Source organism: Sinocyclocheilus anshuiensis, unplaced genomic scaffold (assembly GCF_001515605.1).
Source record: "Sinocyclocheilus anshuiensis isolate Anshui unplaced genomic scaffold, SAMN03320099.WGS_v1.1 scaffold1682, whole genome shotgun sequence".
Lineage (NCBI taxonomy): Eukaryota > Metazoa > Chordata > Actinopteri > Cypriniformes > Cyprinidae > Sinocyclocheilus > Sinocyclocheilus anshuiensis.
In genome coordinates, this window is record NW_015542431.1 from 54,911 (window position 1) to 72,249 (window position 17,339).

General features: G+C 38.2%; 1 pseudogene; it reads right to left on the reverse strand.

Moving 5' to 3' along the window:
• Window positions 1-3,587: 3,587 nt before the first annotated feature.
• LOC107693568 (uncharacterized) lies at window positions 3,588-14,157 on the reverse strand (annotated as a pseudogene).
• Window positions 14,158-17,339: the final 3,182 nt, after the last annotated feature.

The window sequence follows — 17,339 nt, forward strand, 5'->3', positions numbered from 1 at the left end:
ATAATAATAATAATAGTAATAATAATAATAATAATTTAGCGGGCCGGATTATGTTTTATTTTTGACATCAGTTGCGGGCCGGGTGGAGGGGGAGGGTGGGCCGTAAATGGCCCGCGTGCCGGCAGTTTGAGAACCCTGCTGTAAAGGTTTCTCTGTATAACAATAATAAAGTACAACAAAATATAAATATTATAAAAATACTTATTGTTTTATGATAAAACAATTAAGAAAAGCATCTGAAATATGCTGATAAACAGCAGCAATGTCATATAAGCCTTCCAAAACTTTATGAACAGCTAGTTACTGTGTTGTCTGCCCTAAGTGTGGCATTTTATTTTTAATAAAGCATAATTATAAATATCGAAATTGGCAAATAAAATGCTCAAGGGGATTATGTGAGCTCAACTGAAAAGGGACAGGGGTGTTTTTGGGAAGCTCAGGTAAGGCTGATCACAGAGGGGTTAGAAGAGGGGAGAGCGGTGATGATGGTCTATGGGTATTACTAGGGAAGCACCGAAATGAAAATTCTGGGCCGAAACAGAAAATTCTGGATGCACTTGGCCGAAAACCGAAACGGCTTTTTAATAATTATTTATTATTTTAGTAAATATAACATATTTTTGTAAGACTTTTTAATTTAACTCAATACTTTTAATGATACTGAATTTACAAAATACAAGTGAATAAAATAGCCACACTTTTATTGAAAGTAACACAATAAAACTTGACATAAAATATTATTAATATATTAATATTAAATATCAATATAATATTTGTATTCAGTTCTATGCAACATAATCAAATTTAACTGATTTTTAAAAACGTAATTAACCAGTACAGCTGTACTATGTTACAGCACAGTAGCACTATTGCAAACAGAAACAAGTATACTACATTCGGACTCTCTGGTGTGACTTTAAATGCAGACCTTGAGCCAAAAACTCATCCCCAAACACCAATGACTTGTACATATGCGTACAATCATTTTAGACACTTCCAAAACTGTGGCAACAAAGATGGACATACAATTTTTAAATACATGAATTATGTTTCCATCTTTGTTGCCACAGTTTTGGAAGTGCCTTTTTCTGTTCTAAAGAAGGGGGTGTCCCAATACTTTTGTCCATATGTATGTACAAGTCATTGGTGTTTGGTGATGAGTTTTTGGCTCAAGGTCTGCATTTAAAGTCACACCAGAGGTGTTCAGCTGGGATTAGGACTTGGCTTTATGCAGACCAGTCAAGTTCTTCCACACTGACTGAATCAATCTTTTATTTTTTAACCTTGCCTTACACATAGAGGCATAGTTGTGTTAGAATAGAAAAGGGTCCTGTTCAAACTATTGGTATAAAATTAGAAGCACACAATTCCCTAGAATAGCATTATATGCTTAAACATTAAGATTTATACTCATGGAAATTACTAAAATAGTCAAACCTGTTCATTAGAAGGGGGTGTCCCAATACTTTAGGGAATATAGTGTGTGTTTGGTGCGGTAGGGGGCCCAAACTCATATTCTTTCATAGGGCCCAAAATTACTAACGGCGCCCCTGAATTAGTGGTTTGATAAGTGCTCATTATTTCAGTAATTGCTCCTACAGGTTTATAAGTGTTTTTGAGAAAACACTAAGAAAGAAGGAAAGAAAAGAAGCGGAAAGAAAGAAGGATCTGTTTCAAAACTGCAAACGCCTGGACTTCTTAGTGGCCAAGTCATCAACAACTGCATCGAAAATCACTGCTGATCACTCATGAAATTATGTTCAGTTGAAAAATGATTTACTATTTCCGGAAACTATTTTTAAATGTTCATGACAAATGTCGTACCTGAAACTCCAGGTATTTGCTGCTGGCCGGTATTTTGCACTCCTTATTTGCATAAAGTTGAGCATTTCTCAAATTCTAGACTCTCTCAACACTTTCTCCATTCTACTGTCAATATTATAATTCACTGCGTGAGCAATGACTTTCATAGGAATCAATTGAAAATGCCCACTCTGCTCCACTCAGTCCACTGCAGTGTAAACGCACCGTTTAATGTATGTGTTTAATATATGTTTATTTTTAGGACACAGCTAATATAAATCATATGTACACACAAACAATTACATTTGTAACGATGCAAGCTTTGCTTCCAAATGCCCAAAATAAATGTACAGTCTAACCACAACAAAAGCATCTAAACGGCAATATTTAACATATATATCACAACTGGCAAAGTGTCCAGTTTGTAAACAATCCACAAACACAAGCAAGGCTATAGAGTAGGTTTACAGAAAAATCCTTTAACCCTTAAACACAACATAATGTAATGCAAATTTAAATTCAAATTATGGGTAAAACACCTGTGAAAATTATATATGACATATTTTTACACTGTGCAGAACTAAATGAAATTTTCCTGTTTCCTATAATCAGCACATGAAGGCAGCATCACTAATATTAAGTACTGTTAAATCTATTGCCATCAAGTGCTGCAAATTTAAATTCAAATTATGGGTAAAACACACCTGTGAAAATTCATATTAACAGTACATTGGGTCATATTTTTACACTGTGCAGAACTAAATGAAATTTTCCTGTTTCCTATAATCAGCACATGAAGGCAGCATCACTAATATTAAGTACTGTTAAATCTATTGCCATCAAGTGCTCAGTATCACAAGGATGATAAAGCATTGATGATCCTGGTCATTCTCCAGCCCTTCTCATCCTAAACTCAACAGCGTCTTTGGATTGAAAGTTTCTCCTCCAGGCATTTATTTAACCTGAGCATATGTCACATCACTAGATCCAGCACCTGAAAATACATACATTAATTCAGAATGCACTTTTTATTTTGTTGTTTCTATATACAGTATTCCATTTTATTCTTAGTTTCCTAATGATACTAGTAGATACAGTTTTCTTGTGTGATTGATGATTTTAGTTTTACACTCACCTTGATCTATTTCCAACTTCAGTTTAGAGTAAACACTGACACAACTCTCAGTGTTGTTCCCTAGAAGATGCCAACAGTTATCACTAGTAGTTATGTGTTTCCAACAGTGATATGAAATACATGAATAATTATTTTATTTTAAAATTATTACATGTTAAACCAAATGAAGTCTAAATAAACATTGTAATCTGCATGAAATGACCTTAATGGATCAGCTGAATTTCACAGTGAACAGACACAAACACATGTTTCGGAAAATACTTTCGTGATTTTTGTTACTATTTAGAGTTGTGGGAGAAATTTAAATCAAAGGGAGCTACTGTTATGATCATAAAATCAATAGAACAGAGACTTTTGTTTTGGTTTACCTTTGTTTTCTTCCTTTTTCTTCTGTTTCTTAGTAGATTTGTGTTCAATCTCAGCATAGGTGAGTTCAGTAGGCCCACTTTCACGGTCTACAATAAAAAACAGAGAAATTAATAAAACACTTTATTTAACTTGATTTTCTCTGCAAATATCACAGTGATTTCCACAGTGGAAATTTTGATTTCCAATTTCTTTAGAAAATAACTGTTTCAATAAAAATGTATGACATTAAATCCTTTAAATGACATTTGTTACCTGTGTTTATGTCTTTATTAATTGTTGCATCAATAGAGTCATAAATATGAGCAGTTCCTGTAATAAATAGATTAATTAATTTCCAATAGATTTTTTTAAATGATTTGTGTCAAGCATTTTATGAATTTAATCTAGAAAAATATCGTTTTTATGTTGACACTAACTTAAAAATAAAAAGCAATGGGGTAAAATATTTTATGTGCTCTTTACATTCTTAATTACAGATACTAAAATATATTTAGTAATACTATTTTCAATAATAAAATCAAATCAAATGACATCTAGCTGAACTGTCAGACACCAATTTCATGTTCAATTTTAGAAGAGTGAAAATTGATTTAGTTGTGAGATCAGTCCTGTTAGTTAAAAGTTATTCCTGAGTGTCTTTCATCTCAGCTTGTAAAGATTTATATGTATTTATTTATGGTTAACAGGTAAAGACTGACCAGACAGCAGTGTTGTTTCCAGCGTCACTCTGGTTCTGCTCTGATGTCTGACTGCTGTTCTGCTGTTGACTGACACTAGAGGGAGACTGAGATCTTACACCTAGTCAAACATAAAATGATTATGTAAATATTTTGAGGAAAATTCATTGTAAAATTTTGGGTGAACCATACCTTTAAAGTGACAGACCATGCTTCTAAATGTATCAGTCTATATTGTTTTATAAAAATGTTGAGGGAGGGGTGTGAATGGGTGTCCCTTATTTTGCCTCACTGAAGGTGGAAACCCTATGTATGTAACGTTTCAATTAGCAACCACAATCGCAAACAATAGAGTCGAGATCCATGACTGAACACAGACTGGCTGAATGACACTTTCATTTAAGCAGAATACCTCAAATGGAGATCGCTGAACTCCAGCTAACTTGTACAGTACAGTATGTCGGTGTTTTCAGATCATGGCGCCTCCGCAGAGAAAGCACGTGTGAATGGTTGTCAAAATTGCATAAAGCAAAAAGCCGGGCAGAGTACTTATCCGTTTAACAGAAAAGCTGATTGAGGGATTTGAGCTCTTGATATCTGGCAACCACAAACTTGAACGCTCGCATAATAGAGTCTTGTACAGCAGTCTGAAATGTTTTGGCTCCACTTTTTTCAACAAAAATAAAAAGGTTTTGGTAAAGTTTTTGTTCTTTTAACTACATTTTAGTCTCGTCTTTTTTCGTCAACAATATTGTATGTGGATATAGTCTCAGTTATCGTTTAATGATCTTATTATCATCCCGTCATCGTCTCGTTTTTGTCAGGGGAAAAAACTTTGCTGACAAACATTTTTCGTGATAGATTTCGTTAACGAAATTAGTGGAAACTCCAAAACAGGGCGTGTCTTCCTTTGTTGTGTTACACTTGAAGCAGCGCTGCACAGACTGATCTGTGTTTGACATCAAAGTACCGTGAGAGCAATTAGAGAGCAGACGGCTCCATATTATTTCGAATTGCTCTTGCGCTACTTTGATGTCATACACCAGGAGTTCTCAACTCTGGCCCTCGAGGTCCATATTCCTGCAGAGTTTAGCTCCAACTTTGATCAAACTCACCTGCCAGTAACTTACTAATAATCCCGAAGACCCTGATTAACTTGCTCATGTGTGTTTGTTTAGGGCTGGAGCTACTTTACTACTCTTTACTTGTCTGTATTTAACATTATAGTAGAGCAAGAAGAATAAGTTCCCATGCACCCGCTTGGCAGTTTTTTGTAACCCGTTTTTTTTGGGACCCTAATGGTGTCTAGTTGTCCCATGGGGTTAATTTGGCGGCCAAATTGAAATGATGTCATCACAAGTGGCGAAAAACACAGATTTCTCTGAACCATACAACATACAAAGACAAATTAACCCACTTTTTCATATCATTCTGACACCAGGAATCAAATGGAAAGGCAATGACATGATACAACCACTCTTTACTGGTGAAAAACAGGCAAATAACACATTTGAGGCTCATAACGATGTAACTTTTGTTATTTTGTTCCGCAATAGTTTCCTGCATTTGCCCAATGACAATAGCTTTTCTCTTATATCAATTGCAAGGTTGTTAAATGGATGGCAATCACTCCAAATGACAAAGACGGCAATCTGATAATACTAGCTAATTGAAAGCAAAAGTCATCAAAACCCCATTTCACTGATCATCATCAGTCTCCACCTCTTCAAACGTGACTCTGCTGGTGGTTTGTTTTTTCAATATCTTTGCAATGAAACTATAATCAAAACAAACCAGTTCGTTGGAAAATCTAACATATAACCCAGAAAAAATATACACAAATCAAAGTAGAAATTGGCATGAACAGCAGCCCAATGGTGCTACTTTCTAACTCCTCGTTTGCCATCGTAGCTACTCATTGCTTACATTTAACTGCTACTTACGCATTTCAAATATCAATCGTCACCAATCAGCAAGATACAGCAAGACGATTTTACATCTGATATGTAAGTATTATCTCCCTTTTTTACAACTGGAAATATGTCACTACATTGATAATATGGATATATAAATAATATATAGTATCGTCAAATTAACTTACCTGCTAACGTAGCTACTTAATAACAGTGGTGGAAGTATTATTCAGATCATCTACTCAAGTAAAAGCACTAATACCACACTGTAAAAGTAAAAGTATGTACTATCAGCAAAATGTACTTAAACTATGAAAAGTAAAAGTACTCATTGTGCAATAAAATGGTCCCTGTCAGTGTTTTACCATTATACAGTATATGATGTTTTTGGATTAATATTACTACTGCATTAATGTGTATGTTGCATTTTGCCGCTGTAGATGTTTAAGGTTGAGCTAATTTCACTTGTGTTTCTGCTTGCTTGTGTACACTAGTTCATCTGCAGTGGGTGGCCTGGGCAGCACACTAGACTCTTTTGCAAAGAGATCTTCACCCTTGACTTTGTGAAGCAGACTACTTTTTCCAAGAGCTTCAGCCATGAGCTCCATGTGCTTCCATGCTGGCTCTTTGTTCTTCCATGTTGGAAACTTGATAGTCCTCTTGGTTTTCCCATGCACTTCTACTTCAAACTGGTCACAGAAAATGCATGCTGATGCTTGTGCACTTTTTAATCAATCCATCTTTGATGTGAAGTTCAGATACCAGTTCCTATATGGTACCCAGTGTTCTCCAAGTTGACACCAGCTAGTGTTTTCGGCAGCCGATCACAAACCGACTTCATACGATAAGGCGAATCAACCGGCTCAGCTAGTCTTCTGTCATGGATATAAAGTAAATGAGACAATCGCTCTTTTGAATCACCTTTTATAGAATTGAAGCAAGTAAAGTTGTCATCGTATGCATTTGAGGTGTGTAATACACAAGTGGGAGAAGGGCTTTTGAGAGGGGGTTCAGACATCTCTATCTGATCACTTTCCTCTTTCCCCTTTTCCTCGTGGTTTGTTGTTTTTATATATTTTACCATTACAGGGGAAAGATAAATATTAACATGAAATTAGTTTAATGGAACTGTAATTTCTGGTAGCCTACTTACTAACCAGTGGTGAAACGTAACTAAGTACATTTACTCAAGTACTGTACTTAAGTACAAATTCAAGGTACTTGTACTTCAGTACTTCCATTTTATGCAACTTCATACTTCTATTGCACTACATCTCAGAGGCAAATATGTTACTTTTTTACACTACAAACAAATGACCTTATAGAATATGATCACAGACTGTATAAAAACATGGACGTAGTGTCCGTGACGTCATCCGTAGGTTTCTGAAGAGCGTTTTTGAAGGTCAAAGTGGGTGGAGCGGGCCGTCGCCATCTTGGCAGTGCGTCACATTCTATAAGGTCATTTGTTTGTAGTGTCACTGTGAGAACCACATATCTCTAAAATGTCAACTTTTCATGAGCTCAGCGAAACAGCCCTGGTTTGAGCTTTGTGGCTATTCATTTTCAAGCTAATCCAAGAAGGTTTTAAATAGTTTATTTAGCTTCAGAAGTAGCAGAATTTTCTCAACCCATAAAGGAACACTACAGCTTTCAGTTTATCTGAAACTTTAATTCACCAAATGTGGAGATACATGGTTTTCACTGGACACGTGGGATATGAACAATTGTAATCTGAAAACTGTAGTGGAGTAAAAAAGTAACATATTTGCCTCTGAGATGTAGTGCAATAGAAGTATGAAGTTGCATAAAATGGAAATACTGAAGTACAAGTACCCTGAATTTGTACTTAAGTACAGTACTTGAGTAAATGTACTTAGTTACGTTTCACCACTGGTTAGTAAGTAGACTACCAGAAATTACAGTTCCATTAAACTAATTTCATGTTAATATTTATCTTTCCTCTGTAATGGTAAAATATATAAAAACAACAAACCACGAGGAAAAGGGGAAAGAGGAAAGTGATCAGATAGAGATGTCTCTATAATCTCTCGGATAATCGAAAATGGGCAAAGAGGCGGGAGCTGGTTGCTGAAACCATGCCCACCTAGCTCGACGGGGGTGACCGCAGCGGCAATCCACCTGTCACTCAAGTGGCCACGCCTTATTTATGCAGAACTTTAAGGCTTAATATAATTTAAACGGATGAGTTATAAAAAAATTCACCCCCTCACAGTTGTCATGAAGGGCAAAATTAGCTATATAGACCAAAACCACTTTTTGTACCAGGCTGTAAACATATTTTTTTCTGCTGTAAAGTTGGGCATTTTAACATGGTGGGCCCTATTTTAACGATCTAAGCGCATGGTCTAAAGCGCACGGCACAGGTGCACTCAGGGCGTGTCCGAATCCACTTTTGCTAGTTTAACGACGGGAAAACGGTCGGCGCGCCCGGGCACATGGTCTAAACGAGTTGTCCCTATTCTCTTAATGAGTAATGGGTGTTTTTTGGGCGTAACGTGCCATAAACCAATCAGAGTCTCATCTCCCATCCCCTTTAAAAGCCAGTTGCGCGCGTGCCATGGCGGAATTGCTATTTACACGGCTGAATTTGCAAGCGCAAAGACAGAACACGTCTCCAGAGATGAAACGGAGCTGCTCGTGCGTGAGCAAATAGGTAGCCTAATTCTGATACATGCAATGACTATCCATTATGACATGTAGGCATTTTTATATTTATGTAGCATACACAATAGTAATCTTTTACATTGCAATCCTTTAATTTTTTATATTTGTGTGCTGCTGTGTGTCCATGTGTGTGTAATAAGCAGAGTGTACACGCACTGTGGACCCGCCTATACTAACACGCTCTTTAAATAACAAAAAAACAACTACTGCGCCATTGACTTTAGACCAGGTTTTAGTTGGTCAATGGTGCAGTCTATTTTAGTTGCCTCAAAATGGCAACGTGCCAGCAATGCACCTGAACACACCTCGTTTTCAGACCAGCACGCCCATGAGCACACAAATGGGCACAAATTAATTTGCTATTTAAACAATGTGGCGCAGGACGTGAAAATGACTACTACGTCGGGCTGAAACTAGCAAAAAAACACTTGCGTCGTGCCTGGCGCCACATTGCGCCAGGTGTATGATCGAGCCCTATATCTCACAATTCAATTTTTTTTTCTCGCCATTCTAAAAAAAGTCAAAATTGCGAGATGTAAACTCTGAATCGCAAGGAAAAAAGTTAGAATTGTGAAATTCTGAGAAGAAAAGTCTGAATTGTAAGATATAAACTTACAATTGTGAGAAAAAGTTGCAATTACCTTTATTTATTTATTTGTTTTATTCTGTGGTGGAAATAAAACAAATTGCAAGCTGTAAACTCAGAATTCAGAGAAAGAAAAGTCAGAAATGTAAGATATAAACTACAAATTTTGAGATGTATACTCATAATTGTGAGTAAAAAAAGTTTATATCTCACAATTTCGACTTTTCGAAATTTCGAATTGTGAGAAACTCACATTTAAGATTTTTCTTTTTTCGTGGGGGAAATAAACTGTATTGTGGGGGAAATAAACTGTATGTAGATATACATTCATAATTCAGTTAAAAAAATTGAAAATTTTTGCCACGAATTGGCTTTAAATTATTATCAGGTGCACTCAGGGCGTGTCCGAATCCACTTTTGCTAGTTTAACGACGGGAAAACGGTCGGCGCGCCCGGGCACATGGTCTAAACGAGTTGTCCCTATTCTCTTAATGAGTAATGGGTGTTTTTTGGGCGTAACGTGCCATAAACCAATCAGAGTCTCATCTCCCATTCCCTTTAAGAGCCAGTTGCGCTCGTGCCATGGCGGAATTGCTATTTACACGGCTGAATTTGCAAGCGCAAAGACAGAACACGTCTCCAGAGATGAAACGGAGCTGCTCGTGCGTGAGCAAATAGGTAGCCTAATTCTGATACATGCAATGACTATCCATTATGACATGTAGGCATTTTTATATTTATGTAGCATACACAATAGTAATCTTTTACATTGCAATCCTTTAATTTTTTATATTTGTGTGCTGCTGTGTGTCCATGTGTGTGTAATAAGCAGAGTGTACACGCACTGTGGACCCGCCTATACTAACACGCTCTTTAAATAACAAAAAAACGACTGCGCCATTGACTTTAGACCAGGTTTTTGTTGGTCAATGGCACAGTCTATTTTCAGTTCCTCAAAATAGCAATGCACCAGCAATGTGCCTGAACACACCTCATTTTCAGACCAGCACGCCCATGGGCGCTCAAATGGGTGCAAATGCATTTTCTATTTAAACAATGTGGCGCAGGATGGGAAAATGAGAACTGCGTCGGGCTGAAACTAGCAAAAACACTTGCGCCACGCCTTGCGCAGCATTGCGCCGGGTGTATGATAGAGCCCGGGGAGTCTATGGGACTGACTCCCTTTTGGAGCCAGACTCTAGCGGCCAGTCGATGAATTGCAGTTTTAGTCACTTCCGTGTTGGTTTCACGAGAGAGACCGGAAGGTTGCCGCTTGAATATGATGCATTTCTGTGGAATAAACTACCCAACAGTATATAAAGTAGTTAAAATTAGCTCAACCTTAAACATCTACAGTGGCAAAATGCAACATACACATTAATGCAGCAGTAATATTAATCCAAAAACATTATACTGTATAATGGTAAAACACTGACAGGGACCATTTTACTGCACAATGAGTATTTTACTTTTCATAGTTTAAGTACATTTTGCTGATAGTACATACTTTTACTTTTACAGTGTGGTATTAGTGCTTTTACTTGAGTAGATGATCTGAATAATACTTCCACCACACTTATTAAGTAGCTAAGTTAGCTAGCTAGCTATCAGGTAAGTTACTATATATTATTTATATATCCATATTATTAATGTAGTGACATTTCCAGTTGTAAAAAAGGGAGATAATACTTACATATCAGATGTAAAATCTTCTTGCTGTATCTTGCTGATTGGTGACGATTGATATTTGAAATGCGTCAGTAGAAGTTAAATGTAAGCAATGAGTAGCTACGATGGCAAACGAGGAGTTAGAAAGTAGCAGCATTGGGCTGCTGTTCATGCCACTTTCTTTGCCGTCTATGTCACTTGGAGTGATTGGTATCCATTTAATAATTTTGAAATTGATATAAGAGAAAAGCTATTGTCATTTGGCAAATGCAGGAAACTATTGCAGAACAAAATAGCAAAAGTTACATCATTATGAGCCTAAAATGTGTTATTTGCCTGTTTTTCACCAGTAAAGAGTGGTTGTATCATATCATTGACCTTTCCATTTGATTCCTGGTGTCAGAATTATATGAAAAAGTGGGTTAATTTGTCTTTGTATGTTGTATGGTTCAGGAGTTATGAAAATCTGTGTTTTTCGCCACTTGTGATGACATAATTTCAAGATGGCCGCCAAATGAACCCCATGGGACATTAGTTGACCTCTACTATTACTTATTAAAAAAAATGTTAAAACTCCAGCCCACCAGGAATGTCACTTGGCCTACTTTACATCTCAAAGCTGGAGCTGGGCCTGCTAAGTTCCCAGCCTGACCACATGAAAACTACCCAGAAACCTGCGACAACTAGACCACATACCAGTTTAACCATGTTGGCATACCAGCTAAGACCAGATAACTAGCTTAGACTGATGCATGATGGCAGTTCACAAGGTTTAGGATCAGAGTTAGTTTCAGCAAATGTGTCATTGAATTTTACTATGGCAGTTGATGGACCTTTGTTGTTTCTGTAGCGCCACAGAAGGACCAAGACGACAATGATAAAAAATGTGACGGTCAGTCCTGCAGTCACTCCAATTATCACAGGATTGAAACCATCAGATCCTGAGGCTGCTGAAGATGAGATAAATATATTTTACAATTAGGTAAGTGCTGTAAATTATACAAGAATTTATTTTAATTGTGTTTATTGATCTGCAGTCTCACCTCTGACTGAGATCCAGCTCTTGGGTGACTCTCCTCTCTCTGGGTGTTTGCAGTAGTAGAAACCCTCATGTGACTTTGAGACAGTAGAGATGATCATCTCTGTAGTTTGATTCTGGATGAGTGATCCATCTTCATAGAAATCAGCTCTGAGGTTTGGTGGGGTTGAATGTTGATATAAACAGCGTAGATTCAGAGTATCTCCTTCAGTCACAGGATGAACAGGACTCTCTAGAATCACACCAACTACAGAAACAGAAGAAACATGAGAAAGACTATATGAAAAATATGATAAAATTATATTTGATGATAATACAATATAAACAATTAAAAAAAATTGTACTGCCTGCTTGCCCACTGAGTGTTTTTGACCACTGATGCGTCCTGCACTTGTTTACATGTAATCAACCTGCTTTATGCTTTGATTATAAACTGCCAGTGAAGTGAATAAATACAGAAGCACAGACTCACGGTGTACAGTGATATTAACAGGATGATAGTTCTCTCCAGATTCAGACTGACACCAGTACACTCCTGTGTCTGATGTGATGGTAGAGCTGATTGTACATGTAGATCCTGTTTGTGATGCCCAGCGTAATGATGAACAATCTTGCAGCCCAAACTCTCTGTGTATCTTCTCACTCTCCATCTATCAGAGTTACTCTGGTCCTCACAGCTCAGAGAGAGAGAGACAGATGTGAAGTGTTGAGTTCTGCTGGGACTGATGATCAGAGAGACTGGAGGAGAAACACCTGAGAAGACAATTAGAGCTCTTTGAAAATGTTTTAATATAATTTAAGCATGAAATCTCCTATTTTAAAGGGGTTAAACATTTTTGTTAGTCATATTTAATTGTTTTCCTTCAGGTTCACTAATAAAAATAATGTTAATGATAATATTAGTAACATTTGTGTTCCGTCATGCTTCAGTTTTTAATGACTATTTCCTCTATTAAGAATTGGAGAGGAATTTTTAAATTCTGAAACTGTGTGATTTCATAGTACATCATAGCTCTCAAAACACCAAGAAAACTCAGATTCCTCTTGATATGACTCTAGATGCATCATTGATTCATTGTATCGTACAACACACTCTCATACATTCTTCTTTCAGTACTGTCTCATTCAAACTGATCCTGTTTGAACTCACCAGTGACCCATACTGGCTGTGTGTTGCTGTAGGTTGTTTTATAGGCTGGTTCTCCTCTCTCTGCTCTGCACACATAAACTTCTGTGTGATTTAGAGCAGCAGAACTGACAGTGTAGTTTCCTCCAGCTCCTCTGCTGCTGTCTGAGAGCCGCTGAAAATGATATCTGTTGTCTACAAAACATGAGAATTCATGTAGATTTCACCTTAAGGAGCTTTTGCTGTATGATTTTACACTTATAAATTATGTTTGTTGGGGTAACTCAGTGTATTCAGATTAACTGAAACCGGGCCAGATCAAAGCTCATGGGAGTTAAGGGTCACCAGTACATGCACATAAAACCAGTGAATAAAACCAGTTAATTGAGTTGCTACCACATGAAGTACATTATATCTTACCTGATGAAGCAGTTAGAGTGTACCAGCTGAATGTCCAGCCTGTAGAGGAGCCGTAAACCTCACAGATCAGAGTCACTGGATCTCCTTCAGTCAACCACTTCTGTGGAGAAGCACTTAAAACTGCCTGGGCTCTATCTGAAATAGAGAAATCACTCATTAATAACATGTAAAGAGTTTGTGTATGAAGAGATGATCAAACTCACCTGATACCGTCAGTGTAACTGCATCACTGTTTTGTGAGCTGCGTGATCTTCCTCTCTCTGCTCCATAACAGAAGTATTTACTTTGCTTCCGACTCAGTAACAGACCTGAATGTGGGTTCCTGTAGTTCACTGAAAACAGAACTGTCTTTATACCAGCTGTACTGCCAGCTAGTGACTCCTTCACCATCAATGTCACATCTGAGAGTGACTGTCTCTTCTCTGAATACATGTTGATCAGGTTTAATTCTCACTTTGGGTTTTGGTCTTTCTGTGAAATGACAACAGTTTACAATGAAAACAATGTGCTGTTTTTACTGAATATAAACTTGAGTACAAAACATACATGCTAAATCAGGTTAAAGTGTTGTTTTCTATAGCTATTACAGTCAATTATTTAGGCTTATGAAATCATTTGTGCAGTATGTAAGTAAATAAGGAAGTACAGTTGCCGTATATTTTTACTGTTACTGGTTCACTGTAATTTGTGTAATGTCCTTCTTTTCGTGCTCTGCACCTGTACTCTCCTCCATCAGAGACTTTCACTGAATCGATTGTTTTAGTTGAAGCTTCAGTAGATTCAGTGTTTGAGTTTTTATTCCAGAAAAACTCCCATCCATCCCATGACTGATCCACCTCACATCTCAGAGTAACTGAGTCTCCGGTGAATAATGACGTGGAGATCGAGAAGACTTGGAAAAATCTGTTCTCTTCGCGGAGGGGATGCGCGAGAGCGGATATGAGAAGGTGCCTCCCATTGAAGAGACGCTACCCTGCTATCTCACTATGGGAGAGACATCCTCTCTTAAGACTCCCTCCTTGCCATCCAGAGCCCTTCAAATGACATCTCGTCTGACTGGCAGGGCGTACGCAGCAGCAGGTCAGGCTGCAGCACTGATCCACCTCACATCTCAGAGTAACTGAGTCTCCGGTGAATAATGAACTCTGTGGCAGCACAGTCAGAGTTGGTTTGGGAATATCTGTCAGCATAAAATCATTATAGTAGCATAAGTCATGAAAATATTTAAGCAGAAGATTTAATTCTCTCATAAACATGGTGGTAAACATGGTGTATGAGCAATTAAATATATTTGTTTATGTCAATTGATATTTGCTGGCTAAAGAATGTTAGTCATATGAAAGATTGTTTAAATATCGCGCCCCTAGTGAATGAAGTAATGGACTTGTGGAACTGTGGAAGACGCCAGCAGATGTAAGGTTTAAATCGTTGTTTACAAGTTTGTTTTGGATAACACTGTTGCACTAATTGTTTCTTTTTGTTTATTACCTTTTTTATGTGAATAAACTAAACCATCGTATCATACAATCTCATCATTGGAGCACTATTGAATTCACTGTGACGGTGTCTAGACGAAGTGACATATGGAAATCACACTACACGGTTTCTGCAGGTTTTATGCAAATGAATTTAAGACTTTTCAGGACCAAGTAAAGAAAACTTAAGGTATAAATTGAATGGAAAAAAAAAATCAAGATTATGGAATTTTTTCCACTGCAAAAAAACCTGATGTTCTTCCTCATTTTTGCCCTGTTTTCTAATACAAATGTCTAAAGATTCTTAAATCAATATTTGTAGTCAAGACCACCTAAACCGAGACCAGGATCAGAGTGTGTTGAGACCAAGACAAGACCAAACGTAACATTGAGGGGTTGAGACCAAGACAAGACTAAAACCAAACTAGCACTCCTGAAATTCATCTGAAAAATCCACATTTACAGCCTTTAAAAATCTAATATTGAATCAATAAATTCAGTTAGAATAAGAAGACAATATAGAACTGTTACCAGTCAAATTAAATCACTAAAAACAGAATTCATCTTTGCACTGCAGAGGGGGCACAAAAGTTTAAAAAATATGATGGAAAAAGAAAATTAATATGAATTTCAAACTAAAACCGCCAGTAGGCTTGGCGGTGGCAAATCACTTAATGAGTAACTCACAGAGTAATTTATTCAGCCAATATGTTCAAAGCAGCTGATACATTCAGTAATAAATCACTGCTGTGTGTTGCTCAGAAACACACACAAATTCTGTTATGGAACTATTTTTTATTTAATTTAATTTAAAATTTTTAGTTTAATTGTGTCACTTAAAGGGTTAGTTCACCCAAAAAGGAAAATTAGCCCATCCGTGCCACCAAACAGACCGCTACTGCCATGGGCAGATCTATGGCAGCTATGGTGTTAACGGAGAGACATCTGTGGGTGAACCTGACTGGACGATAGAGAGGGGCTTTCTCCTTGATGTCGAGACGGTTGTCGAGAAGTTCAAGGAGGCGAGGGCGCGCTCAGCTGCTTTTAAGTCCTTCATCCCACGAAGGCCCAGGTCTCAGCCCGAACAAAGGGGTCCTAGCCTGTCTTGGTCTAAGGACCAAAGACAGGTTCAGAAGGCTAGTGTCGCGACTCATGCCCCTCCTCTGCCTGTGGGCAGGTCTAGAAGGCGGCACGAGTCGAGGGGTCAGAGGCAAGACCTGAGGGAGGCGTCTTCCTCCCCCAATTTCCCTGTTCACCCTTTCCTGTCCTAATCATGGTAAGAACCTCCATGCAACCAGCATTACAGTCTCCAGCTGAACCAATGATGTTCTGGTTAGTTTCTATGTCTCATAGAACTACCTACTGAAGGTCCGGGGGAGACAGGTGTGTGAGCCATGTTGGGTGAGTATGATCCATGTCTTCTAATTGCTAGCCTTGACTATTTTTTTGTATTGCAGTGCCTCTTGTCCTGCGTTGTTTTAATATCTCAGTCTCCGCTGAGATTCCTTTTTCTAACATGTATGTTATACTGTTTCATTTTTAGATGGAAGCATTTCCATTCTCTTCCAGTGAGCCTCCCTGAGGATACATCACTGATGCTGACTGGCAGGATCCTGATGGCTTGTAAACCCCGTGCTGGCTGGACTTCGACTCCGAGTTGGTAGGCTTCCCCGAGAAGCCTCCTTGGTCATTCATGTCTTCAGTATGAGTACTGCAACCTCAGGACCTTTGAGGGTTGCTCAGTCTCACCTTGAGGGGCATCTTTAGACCTGAGCTGGGGATTTTTGGCTGAGCCTGAGGGCTTGCCTCAGCCTAGGATCGAGAGCGCAGCTCCCATAATCATATGATGCACACCAAGTAGTAAAGTCTTTTTGTGACTTCCTTGGTCAATTATTTCTATGGTGGGAGTTTGCAGCTCCCCCTATTGGAGTTTTATCTCCATTCTGAGCATGGTGCTCCCCTCTCTGCGGGTGGGTCATTACAATCTGGATGGGACGACTGTTTCTCCTCTCTCTACGGAGAGTCGAGAGTCTTGCTCCTGGGGGTTTTGCCACTATAGTTAAGGGCACACGCTAGCTCTCTGTGCATTTCTTTAAATTCCATAATCATGGTAGGTGTGCACGCTGGGCTTTTGCGCACCTTTCTAAAATCCTTTTATGGTAAGGGTGACGCGATCTACTTCGTCCCCTTTCTCTGAGTGGATTTAGGCCCCGGATTTCCTGGGCTTCACTCTTCTGCTGTATCTCTGTTGATACCTGCATGGTTGAGCTTGGTAGTGCTCCCTCTTTTCCGAGGGGTTTCTATGAGCACGCCGCTCCCTCCTGAGCGTTGCTGTAAACCCATATCTATGGTAAGTGCTCACGCTAGTTATTTGGGCACTTTTTCTAGTCCATATTCATGGCAGGTGTGCACGCAAGTCTTTGTGCACCTTTTCTAAAAA